The following is a 12131-nucleotide window of genomic DNA, read 5'->3' on the forward strand; positions in this document are numbered from 1 at the left end:
GAAGTTTTTTATTTTTATGAAATCCCATTTGTTTACTATCTCCTTATTTTCCTTTGCCCTAGGAAATGTATCCATAAACATATTGCTATGTTACATGAGATGTCTGAGATTTACTGCCTGTGTTTCCTTCTAAGATTTTTATGGTTTTATGCCTTATATTTAAGTCTTTTATTCAACTTGAGTTTATTCTTGTGTATAGTATAAGTTGGTGGTCTAGTTTTATCTTTTTGCATGTGTCTGCCCCATTTTCCCAGTACCATTTGTTGAAGAGACTGTCTTTACTCGATTGTATGTTCTTGTATCCTTTGTCAAATATTAATTGACCATAATATGTGGGTCAATTTTTGGAGTCTCTGTTCTGATCCACTGGCCTATATGCCTGTTCTTGTGTCAATACCAGACTGTTTTGGTTATAATGGCTTTGTAGTATAGTTTGATATCCAGTATTCTGATCCCTCCTACTTCGCTCTTTTTTCTCAAGATTGCTGCAGCTATTTGGGGTCTTTTATGGTTCCATATAAATTTTTGGAGTATTTGTTCTAGCTCTGTGAAGTATGCCATTGGTATTTTAATAGGGATTATGTTGAATCTGTAGATTGCTTTTGGTAGTATAGACATTTTAATGGTGTTAATTCTTCCAATCCATGAACATTGTACATACTTCCATTTGTTTGTATCTTCCTCTATTTTTTTTTCAATGTCCTATAGTTTTCCAAGTGCAGTGTATTCCTAGGTACCTTATTTTATTTTATTTTTTTGTTGCAGTGGTAAATGGGATTGCTTTTTTCATTTCTCTTTCTGAAAGTTCATTATCCTATACAATAAAGAGGTGGTATGCAAATTGACCATCACTCCAACACACAAGATGGCTGCCACAAGACGACTGGCAGGGGAGGGCAGTTGTGGGGGACCAGGCTTGCAGGGGAGGGCAGTTGGGGGGACCCAGGCCTGCAGGGGAGGGAAGTTAGGGGTGACCGGGCTGGCAGGGGAGGGCAATTAGGGGCAACCAGGCCTACAGGGGAGGGCAATTGGGAGCAACCAGATCTGCAGGTGAGGGCAGTTAGGGGTGACCTGACTGGCAGGGTAGGGCAGTTGGGGGCAACCAGGCCAGCAGGGGAGAGCAGTTAGGGGCAATTGGGTCAGCAGGGTAGCAGTTAGGCATCGATCAGGCTGGCAGGGGAGTGCTTAGGGGGTGATCAGGCTGGCAGGCAGAAGCAGTTAGGGGCAATCAGGCAGGCAGGCAGGTGAGCGTTTGGGAGCCAGCAGTCCTGGATTGTGAGAGGGATGTCCGACTGCCCATTTAGGATGGGATCGGGCCTAAACAGGCAGTCAGACATCCCTCAAGGGGTCGCAGATTGGAGAGGGTGCAGGCTGGGCTGAGGGACACACCCTCCCCATGCATGAATTCATGCACAAGATATTCTAGCATATCTATAATAATAAAAGCGTAATATGCTAATTAGATTGGACACCCTTTCGGATGACCTTCTGGATGAAGCTGGGGCTGCAAGAGAAGCCCGGGTCCTGGGTGCCTGCTGGTGGCCAAAAGGAAGCCCAGGTCCTGGGTGCCAAAGGGAAGCCAATGCTGGCAGCCAGGGGAAGGAAGGCCTACTCTTGCATGAATTTCGTCCATCGGGCCTCTAATTGGTGTATAAAAATGCCATGAGTTTGTGGATGTTGATTTTGTATCCTGCTACAGTGCCGAATTCATGTATTAAGTCTGGTAGTTTCCTGGTGGAGTCTTTAGGGTTTTCTATGTACAATATCATGTCATCTACAAATAATGACAGTTTCATTTTCTTCTTTCCAATTTGGATACCCTTTATCTTTTCTTCTTATCTGATTGCTGTGGATAGGACTTCCAATACTATGTTGAATAAGAGTGGTGAAAGCCTGTCGTGTTCCTGTTCTTAGAGGTAATTGTTTTAGTTTTTGCCCATTAAGTATTATGTTGGCTATAGGTTTGTGGTATATACCCTTTATTATGTTATGATATGATCCCTCTATTCCACTTAACTGAGAGTTTTTATCAAAAAAGAGTGCTGGATTTTGTCAAATGCTTTTTCTGCATCTATTGATATGATCATGTTGTTTTTATCTTTCAATTTGTTTATGTAATGTATCACATTTATTGATTTGTGAATATTGTACCAGCCTTGTATCTCTGGAATAAGTCCCACCTGACCATGGTGTATGATCTTTTTAATATATTGCTGGATCTGATTTGCTAATATTTTGTTGAGGATTTTAGCATCTACATTCATCAGGGATATTGGCCTGTAATTTTTTTCATTTGTAGTGTCTTTATTTGGTTTTGGAATTAGGATAATGCTGGCTTCGTAAAAAGAGCTTGGAAGTGTTACTTCCTCTTGAATTTTTTTGGAACAGTTTGAGGGGCATAGGTGTTAGTTCTTTGAATGTTTGATAAAATTCACCTGTAAATCCATCAGGTCCAGGACTTTTGTTTGCTGGAAGTTTTAAAATTACTGCTTCAATTTCCTTAGTTGTTATTGGCCTACTCAGGTTTTCTTATTTTTCCTGATTGGGTTTTAGAAGACTGTATGTTTCTAGGTATTTATCCATCTCCCCCAGGTTGTCCAGTTAGTTGGCATTTAGTTGTTCGTAGTACTAGTATTTGCTTACAATCCTTTATATTTCTTCAGTGTCCATTGTTATATTGCCTCTTTCATTTCATATTTTATTTATTTGCATCATCTCTCTTTGTTCCTTGATGAGTCTGGTTAGGGATTCATCAATCTTGTTTATCTTTTCAAAGAATCAGCTCTTGGATTTATTGATTATTTTTTTTTCTTTTTTTTTTTTAGTCTGTATGTCATTTATTTCTGTTCTTATCTTTATTTACTTACTAATATTTTTATTTACTTCAGAGAGGAAGGGAGAGGGAGCGAGGGATAGACACATCAATGATGAGAGAGAATCATTGATTGGCTACCTCCTGCATGACCCCTACTGGTGATTGAGCTTGAAACCCAGGCATGTGCCCTTGACTGGAATCAAACCCGGGACCCTTCAGTCCACAGGCTGACACTCTATCCACTGAGTCAAACTGGGCTAGGGCTCACTCTGATCTTTATTATTTCCTTCCTTCTACTTCCTCTGGGCTTTTCTTGCTGTTCTCTTTATAATTCATTTAGGTTCAGGGTTAGAAAATTTATTAGTCCTTTCTCTTGTTTCTTGAAATAGGCCTGTAAATGCTATGAACTTCCCTCGCAGGACTGCTTTCACTGTGTCCCATAGATTTTGGGTGGTTGTGTGTTCATTTTCATGTGTTTCTAGGAAGTTTTTTTTATTTCTTGCCTGATTGCATTGGTAACTCATTCATTGCTTAATAACATGCTATTTAGCTTCCATGTATTTGAGTAAATACATGGAGTTTTTGAGGTTTTTTATTGTAGTTTATTTCTAACTTCATACCACTGCGATCTGAGAAGATGCTTGTATTGTATCAATCTTCTTGAATTTGTGTAGACTTGTTTTGTGCCCTAACATGTGGTCTATCTTTGAGAATGTTCCATGTGCACTTTAGAAGAACATATATTCTGTTGCTTTGGGGTCCAACATTCTGTAAATATCTAGTGTGTCATTTAAGGCCGCTGTTTGCATGTTAATTTTTTGTTTGGAAAATCATCCAGTGATGTCAGTGGAGTGTTAAAGTCCCCTACTATGACTGTATTGCTGTCAATCTCTCCCTTAAAGTCCATCAAGTGTTTTTAATGTACTTGGGTGTTCCTAGATTGGGTACATATATGTTTACAAGGGTTATATTTTCTTGTTGAATCCCTGAGACCCACCCCATCCAATTTGCAGCCCCACGTAAGATATTTCCAGCAGCTTTTCCATATGAATGTCCTATCGTGGCTCAGGCTTTAGACTTTCCTAAAAACTCTTAAATGAGCGGCAGCTGGCATCAGTGTTCCCCAAACCTATCAACAAAAGGCCCAAGACCCTGCAGTAGCACCAGCCTGCCTTGCTGTACAGCTGGGCCTTGCCTGGGCAATTCCACACCCAATACAAGTAGCAGCCATCTGCACATCTCTCTGAAGCTCCTGCCAGGTGGCCCCAGGCAGTGGCTGACTTTACACCTCCCAGGAGGCCCCAGAGCCAGTGCACCCAGTGGACAGCTTCAGACCATACCAAATTACAACTCTACCCAAGCACAAGCAACATACTCAAGGGGCAGACTCAGTGAGCACCAAAGCCCCACTGAAGCAAGTCCTGCTCCATAGGGGGGTCTTCTATACAGTAGCTCTCCCACTGTAGTTGCAGCTGGTCCTCACAGCCAATTGGCCCAGAGGTCAACTCCTCCCAGTGATGCCAACAGCAATCAAGGCTCAACTACAACAAGACTATGCACACAACCCACACAGGGGTGCACCTAGAGTGCCCAGCTCAGGTGACTGGGGAGGCTGAGCCACGGGGCCCTACAGGATACCTAATATACAAGACCACTCTACCAATTCCAGGAGACATAGCAATTCTGCCTAATATATAGAAACAAACACAGGGAAGCAGCCAAAATGCAGAGACAAAGAAACATGTCACAAATGAAAGAATGGAAGAAATCTCCAGAAAGAGAAATAAATGAAATGGAAGCAAGCAAACTACTAGATACAGAGTTCAAAGCAGTGGTTATAAGTTTACTCAAGGATCTTAATGAGAACTTCAAGGGACTCAAAGAAAGCATCAAGGGACTTACTGAGACTTTAAGGATCTTAGTGGGAATGGCAAACACATGAAAAAGGACCAATCAGAAATTAAGCATACAGTAACTGAAATAAAGAATAATTTACAGTAATTCAAGAGTAGAGGCAGAAGATCCCGAGAATCAAATAAACAATTTGGAATATGAGGAAGTAAAAAAACACCTAATCAGAAGGGGGAAAAAAAGAATCCAAAAATATGAAGATAATGTGAGGAGCCTCTGGGACAACTTCAAGTGTACCAACATTTGCATTATGGGAGTGCCAAAAGGAGAAGAGGGAGAGCAAGATCTTGAAAACCTACTTGAAGAAATAATGACAGAAACTTCCCCTACCTAGTGAAAGAAATAGGCTTATCAGTGCAGGAAGCGCAGAGAGTCCCAAAGAAGAGGAACCCAAAGGGGCCCTCACCAAGACACATTGTAATTAAAATGCCAAGGGTTAATGTCAAATGGAGAATCTTAAAAGCAGCAAGAGAAAAGCAGTTGGTTGCCTACAAGGAAGCACCCATATGTCTGTCAGTTGATTTCTCAACAGAAACTTTGAGTGGCAAGAAATATTCAAAGTGATGAATAGCAAAGACCTACAACCAAGATCTCTTTTCCCAGAAAAGCTATCATTTAGAATTGAAGGTCAGATAAAGAGCTTCACAGACAAGAAAAAGCTAAAGGAGTTTATCACCACCAAAGCAGTATTACATGAAATGTTGAAGGATATTGTTGAAATAGATGAAAAAGAAGGAGAAGGAGAAGATTAAAAATATGAACAATATAATGGGAATAAATACATATCTATCAACAATTTAATCTAAAAATCAAAATAAATGAGCAAGGAATCTAATGAACAAAATAAACTGATGAATAAAATAGAAAGAGAGGCATGGAAACATGGCACAGACTGACGAATCTCAGAGGGAAGCGGGGAGGGGCAGGGAGAGTTTAACCAAAGATCTTACATGCATTACCTATGGACATGGACAATAGTGTGGTGAACGCCTGGGGTAGGTCAGAACCAAGTGGACAGAGGCAAGGAGGGAGAGGGGGAGAAGAGGGACATTTGTTATACTCTAAACCAGCTGTACTCAACCTGTGGGTCGTGACCCCTTTGGGGGTCGAACAACCCTTTCACAGGGGTCGCCTAAGACCATCCTGCATATCAGATATTTACATTACGATTCATAACAGTAGCAACATTACAGTTATGAAGTAGCAACGAAAATAATTTTATGGTTGGGTCACAACATGAGGAACTGTATTTAAAGGGCCAGAAGGTTGAGAACCACTGCTCTAAACAATATAGATTTTTAAAAAATAAAAACAAATTTAAAAAGCATTGGATTCTCAGGTCCTTCCAGTCCCCTTGCAATATCCAGCACAAAAGACAAACAGAAAATGTCAGTTTGTACAAGACCTAAGAGCAGTAAATGAGGCTGTAATTCTGGTATATCCTATAGTTCCAAACCCCTACACTATCTTAACTCAAATCCCAGAAGAAGCCAAATATTTTACAGTATTGGATTTAAAGGATGCCTTTTTCAGCATTCTCCTTCATCCTGACTCCCAGTACTTAATTGCATTTGAATGAACTAACCCCCAAACTAGGGAGGTTTGTCAATATATAAATGGACTGTGCTCCCTCAGGGCTTTAGGGACAGTCTCCATTTATTTGGAAATACTTTAGCCAAAGAATTAAGAGAACTCCAACTGACCAACAGGACCATTCTACAATATGTTGATGACCTATTAAGTTCTAGTACTAACAAAGAGGACTAAGATAAAAATTCTGTTCTGGTATTAAACTTCCTCACAGACAGAGGATATAAAGTCTCTCCCAAAAAGCCCCACATAATCTCCCAGAAGACTGAATACCTAGAGTTTCACTTACCAGGTAGCAGCTCAATCCCTGTGATGCCAAAGAAAATAGTCCATTCTCCCTCTTGGGGTCCCACAAAGTAAACAACAGCTTTAAGGATTTTTAGGAATAGCCAGCTTCTGCTGCCTGTGGACACCAGGTTTTTGGGCTAATTGCTAAACCTCCATATGAGGCTTTAAAGGGAGATAATAAAGAGCCTATTGACTGTACCCCTTAATGCCACCATGCCTTTGAGTAGTTAAAAGTCAAACTAGCCCTGGCCGGTGTTTCTAAGTGGTTAGAGCATCGGCCCACAACAAAAAGGTTGTGGGTTTGATTTTTGGTCAAGGGCACCTACCTGGGTTACAGGTTCACTCTCTTCCCCCCTACTGCCCCTTCCTCCATTGGAGTGGGAGTGGTAGGCAACCCGTTGATGTGTCTCTCACATGGATGTCTCTCTCTCTCTTTTCCCTCCTTCCCTTACTCCCTCCCTTTCACTCTATAAAAATCAATGGAAAAAAAATATCCTCAGATGAGGATTGAAAAAAACAAACAGTCAAACTAAGCAGTGCACCTGCCTTAGGGCTGCCAAACCTAGAAAAACCATTTACCCTATATATAGCAGAAAGACAAGGAATAGCACTTGGAGTCCTCACCCAGAAATTAGACTGACTCCAAGGCAAGTAGCTTACTTCTCAAAGCAACTAGATCCTATAGGAGCCAACTGGCCATATTGTTTACAAGATGTAGCAGCCATTGCTCTCCTAGTAGGAGAGGCCCATAAACTCATGCTAGGGCAGCCACTAGAAGTACAGCCCCTGCTGGAGGCTAAGTCCAGCAGGTCATAATAAATGCTAGAAGTCCTCAAAAGGTTGAATGGACTCTTTCAGCAGGGCTGAAAATCTGCATGTTATTACAGCCAAAGGCAATTCCCCCAACCTGATGGTCCTTTACTGTTTACCAAACCTTACCTTTGATATGTATATCTGCTTTGCTAGAGGGCAAAATGTGTGACTAAAAAGCCCTGGGTGTGGAGCTTAGTCACTAGAACTAAGTTTCCATTTGGATCCCCAAAATGCTTTCCAAATTCATATTTCTTCTCTAGTCTCTTCATTCACTTATGCACAGCCCTTCTCCAGATTTCTGAACCCTTGTCGATGCAGAAAAGACCCTGGCAAACCCCCATCAAGCATAAGTTGTATTAGAAATGAAAGGACAATAGCTCACAGGGGAGAGGCTAAATATCAGGCTCTCTTTATACTCTCCTGAATTAACCCTGAAGGTGTGTCAAACAATCCCTGCCACCCTTCTACCAATAAACAAAGAAACCCAGATTATACACCAATGCATAGAAACAATTGAACATATATATTCAATCAGGCCTGACTTAAAAAATGAAACTTTACTTAATCCTGAAGCACAATGGTTTAGAGATGGCAGCAGTTTTATACAAGACTACAGTCCTGGTGCATGAATTTGTGCACGGGTGGGGTCCCTTGAGGTGGCCTGTGGGGATCAGGCTGAAACCTGCAGTCCAACACCGCCTGCCACTCCTGTCTGCCGCTCCTGTTCATCCTGGCCCTGCTGCCCCACCACAGCGGCGCTCACCAGCCGTGAACCCTGCGTCTGGTGCCCATTCCAAGGGGGGTTGGGCCGGGATGCAATTGGCCCTCCGGGTGGGCAGTGGGATGCCCTTGACAGCCGAGGATCCGGATATATCACACTGACTTTCACGCTGTTTTTTGGGAGCCACCTGGCTGCTGCTTATATATTGTTTCTTCCTTGTGGAGCATCTAGGGAGGGGAAGCAGCTGCAGTGCCCACGCTGACTTTCAGGAGGCTGGTGATGCTGTTGGGATTGTGCCGGCGGCGCCGGTCCTTTGGTGCCTGGCCTGTTCTTTGGAGATTGAACCTGCAGGACTATTGAGGGAGTGAGTGGCTGCCACTGGGCTGGTGGGCCACAGGGACGGGTCAGTCAGCTGAGCAGCACTTTTGCTGTGGGAGCACACCGACAACCAGGGGGCAGCTCCTCTGTTGAGCGTCTGCCCCCTGGTGGTCAGTGTGCATCATAGCGACTGGTCAATTGGTCATTTGGTCATTCAGTCACTTAGGCTTTTATATATATAGATGGGATCAGAAAGGCTGGATACACCATTGTCAGTCTTCAGGAAACAATAGAGGCAAAACCCCTGCTTCCTACTATTTTGACCCAAAAGGCTGAGCTCATAGCACTCATTAAGGCTATGCAATTAGTAAAAAACTATTGAGTTAATATCTATACTGACTCAAAATAGAGGTTTTCTAATATTGCATGCCCATGATGCTTTTTTGAAGGAAAAAGGACTTTTGAAAGCAAAAAAAATTTCCCCAGAAAACACCATCAACAAAGTTTAGAACCCTGATAACCAAGGATGGAAAGTGGGGACTGCATAGAGGCTATCATTCAAAATAGATGGTGAAATAAAAAGCTTCCTAGACAAAAAAGGCTAGTGAAGTTTATCACCACCAAACCAATACTGCAAGAAATGCTAAAGGGACTGCTGTAATGTGAAGAAGAAACAGAGAGAGAAACCTAGCCATACAGAATTAAAATGGCTATAAATAAGTACCTATCAATTATAACCTTAAATGTAAATGGATTAAATGCTCCAATCAAAAGGCATAGAGCAACTAAATGGATACAAAAACATGATCCAACTATATGCTGTCTACAAGTGACCCATCTCAAAACAAAAGACCCACACAGAATGAGAGTGAAAGGATGGGAAAAAATTTGCCATGTAAATGAAAAAAAAAAAAGCTAGGGTAGTAATATTCATATCTGACAAAATAGATTTCAAATGAAGGCCCTCACAAGAGACTATAAAGGACACCATAAAATACTAGAGGGATTGGTCCAAGAGGATATAACCCTGGCAAATATATATGCAACTGATATAGGAGTTCCTAAATATATATAAAAAAAACTTCTAGAGGATTTTAAGGAAGAAGTTGACAGCAATACAATGATAGTAGTGGACTTTAACACCCCACTGATTTCACTGGACAGATCTTCTAGACAAAAAATTAACAAGAAAATAATGACTCTAAAGGATACACTGGATCAGATGGATTTAATTGACGTTTATAGAATATTTCACCCCAAAGCTGCAGAATATACATTCTTCTCAAGTGCACATGGGTCATTCACAAAAATAGACCACATGTTAGGACATAAAACAAGTCTCTACAAGTTCAAGAAGATTGAAGTCAAATCAAGCATTTTCTCAGATCACGATGGAATGAAATTAGAAATTACCTATAGCAAAAACACCCTAAAACATTCAAACACATGGAGACTAAATAGCATGTTATTAAACAATAAATGGATTACCAATGAGATCAAGACAGAAATAAAAAAAAAAAACTTCCTGGAAACAAATGAAAATGAACACACAACAACCCCAAATCTCTGGAATACAACAAAAGCAGTCCTGAGAGGGAAATTTATAACAAACTATTTAACCTTACAACTTAAAGAATTAGAAAGACAACAACAAGAAAAGCCCAGAGTAAGTAGAAGGAAGGAAATAATAAAATTTAGAGCAGAAATAAATGACATAGATTCTAACAAAAAAATACACACACAAAAAAATCAGTGAACCCAAGAGCTGTATCTATGAAAAGATAAACAAGATTGATGAACCCTTATCCAGACTCATTAAGAAACAAAGAGAGAGGACCCAAATAAATAGAATCAAAAATGAAAGCAATGAAGTAACAATTGACACCACAGAAATACAAAAGATTCTAAGACTATACTATGAATAACTATATGCCAACAAGCTGGACAGTACAGATGGAATGAACAAATTCCTAGAAAAATACAATCTCCAAAAATTAAATTGAGAAGAATCAGAAAACCTGAATAGGCCAATTACAACTGAGGAAATAGAAGTAGTAATCAAAAAACTCCCAACAAACAAAATCCCTTGTCTGAATGACTTCACAGGGGAGTTTTATCAAACATTCACCTCTTAAAAGAACTAACACCTACACTCCTCAAACTATTCCAAAAATTCCAAGAGGAAGGAACACTTCCAAGCTCTTTTTATGAGGCCAGCATTATCCTAATTCCAAAACCAGATAAAAACATTACAAAAAAAAAAAAAAAAAGAAAATTACAGGCCAATATCCCTGATGAGCATCCAGCAATACATTAGAAAGATCATAACCTTGGCCAAGTAGGATTTATCTCAGGGATGCAAGGCTGGTACAATATTCACAAATCAATAAATGTGGTACATCATATAATCAAATTAAAAGACAAAAATCACATGATCATCTCAAGAGATGCAGAAAAAGCATTCAATAAAATCCAATACCCATTTTTGATAAAAACTCTTAGCAAAGTGAAAATAGAGGAGCAATCTCAACACAATAAAGACTACATATGACAAGCCTATAGCCAACATCATACTCAATGGGCAAAAACTAAAACCATTTTCCCTAAGAACAGGAAAAAGACAGGGATGTCTGCTTTCATCACTCTTATTCAACACTAGAGGCCCGGTGCATGCAATTCGTGCATGGGGGGGGGGGAGTGTTTCCCTCAGTCCAGCCTGCACCCTCTCCAATCTGGGACATCCCTCTCACAATCCAGGACCGCTGGCTCCTAACTGCTCACCTGTCTGCTGGCCTGATAGCCCCCAACTGCCCCCCCCCCTGCTGGCCTTGTCGCCCCTTACTGCCCCACCTGCCAGCCTGGTCTCTCCCAACTGCTTCCCCTGCCAACCTGGTTGCCCCTAACTGCCCCCCCCCCTGGTCGCCCCACACAGCCTGCTGTTTGGTCGTTACTGTTACTGTGACAGCGTCCAGGACAATTTGCATATTCCTCTATTATTAATATAGATAGTACTGGAAGTCCTAGCCACAGTGATCAGACAAGAAGAAATAAAAGGCATCCAAATTGAAAAGGAGGAAGTAAAACTCTCATTTTTTGCAGATGACAAATATGATAATGAAGTAAAACTCTCATTATTTGATATTGTATGTAGAAAACCCTAGAGACACCACCAGAGTTAAAAGAATTCGGCAATGTAGCAGAATGCAAAATCAACACCCCTAAATCGATGGCTTTTTAATCCTATCTAATAAAAGAGAAAGATGCAAATTGACTGTGGCCCTGAACACTTCCCATTGGCTAATTAGGGAGGAATGCAAATTAACTGCCAACCAAGATGGCGGCCGGCAGCCAGGCACCTGAAGCGAACAGGAGGCTTGCTTGCTCCAGTGACGGAGGAAGCTAAGGTTCCCCGCCTGCTGCTGCCAGCCTCTGAGCTGCAACTCTAAGAAACATTGTTGCAAATATAGAAGGTAAACATTCCCCAGAAACCTGCTTTCAGCCAGCCGGGCTTCAGCCAGCAGGATCGCAACAGTGTTACAATTATAGAACCCAAACAAACCCAGATCCCTGCTTTCAGCAGCGGAGGTCTCATAGCTGGAGCCGAGCCTCAGAGCTAAAACCAGCTCTCAGCTCCAGTGACAGCCATAGAAGGTAAATAAATCCCAGAATAAAAAA

Source organism: Myotis brandtii, unplaced genomic scaffold, assembly GCF_000412655.1.
Source record: "Myotis brandtii unplaced genomic scaffold, ASM41265v1 scaffold41, whole genome shotgun sequence".
NCBI classification, from domain to species: domain Eukaryota; kingdom Metazoa; phylum Chordata; class Mammalia; order Chiroptera; family Vespertilionidae; genus Myotis; species Myotis brandtii.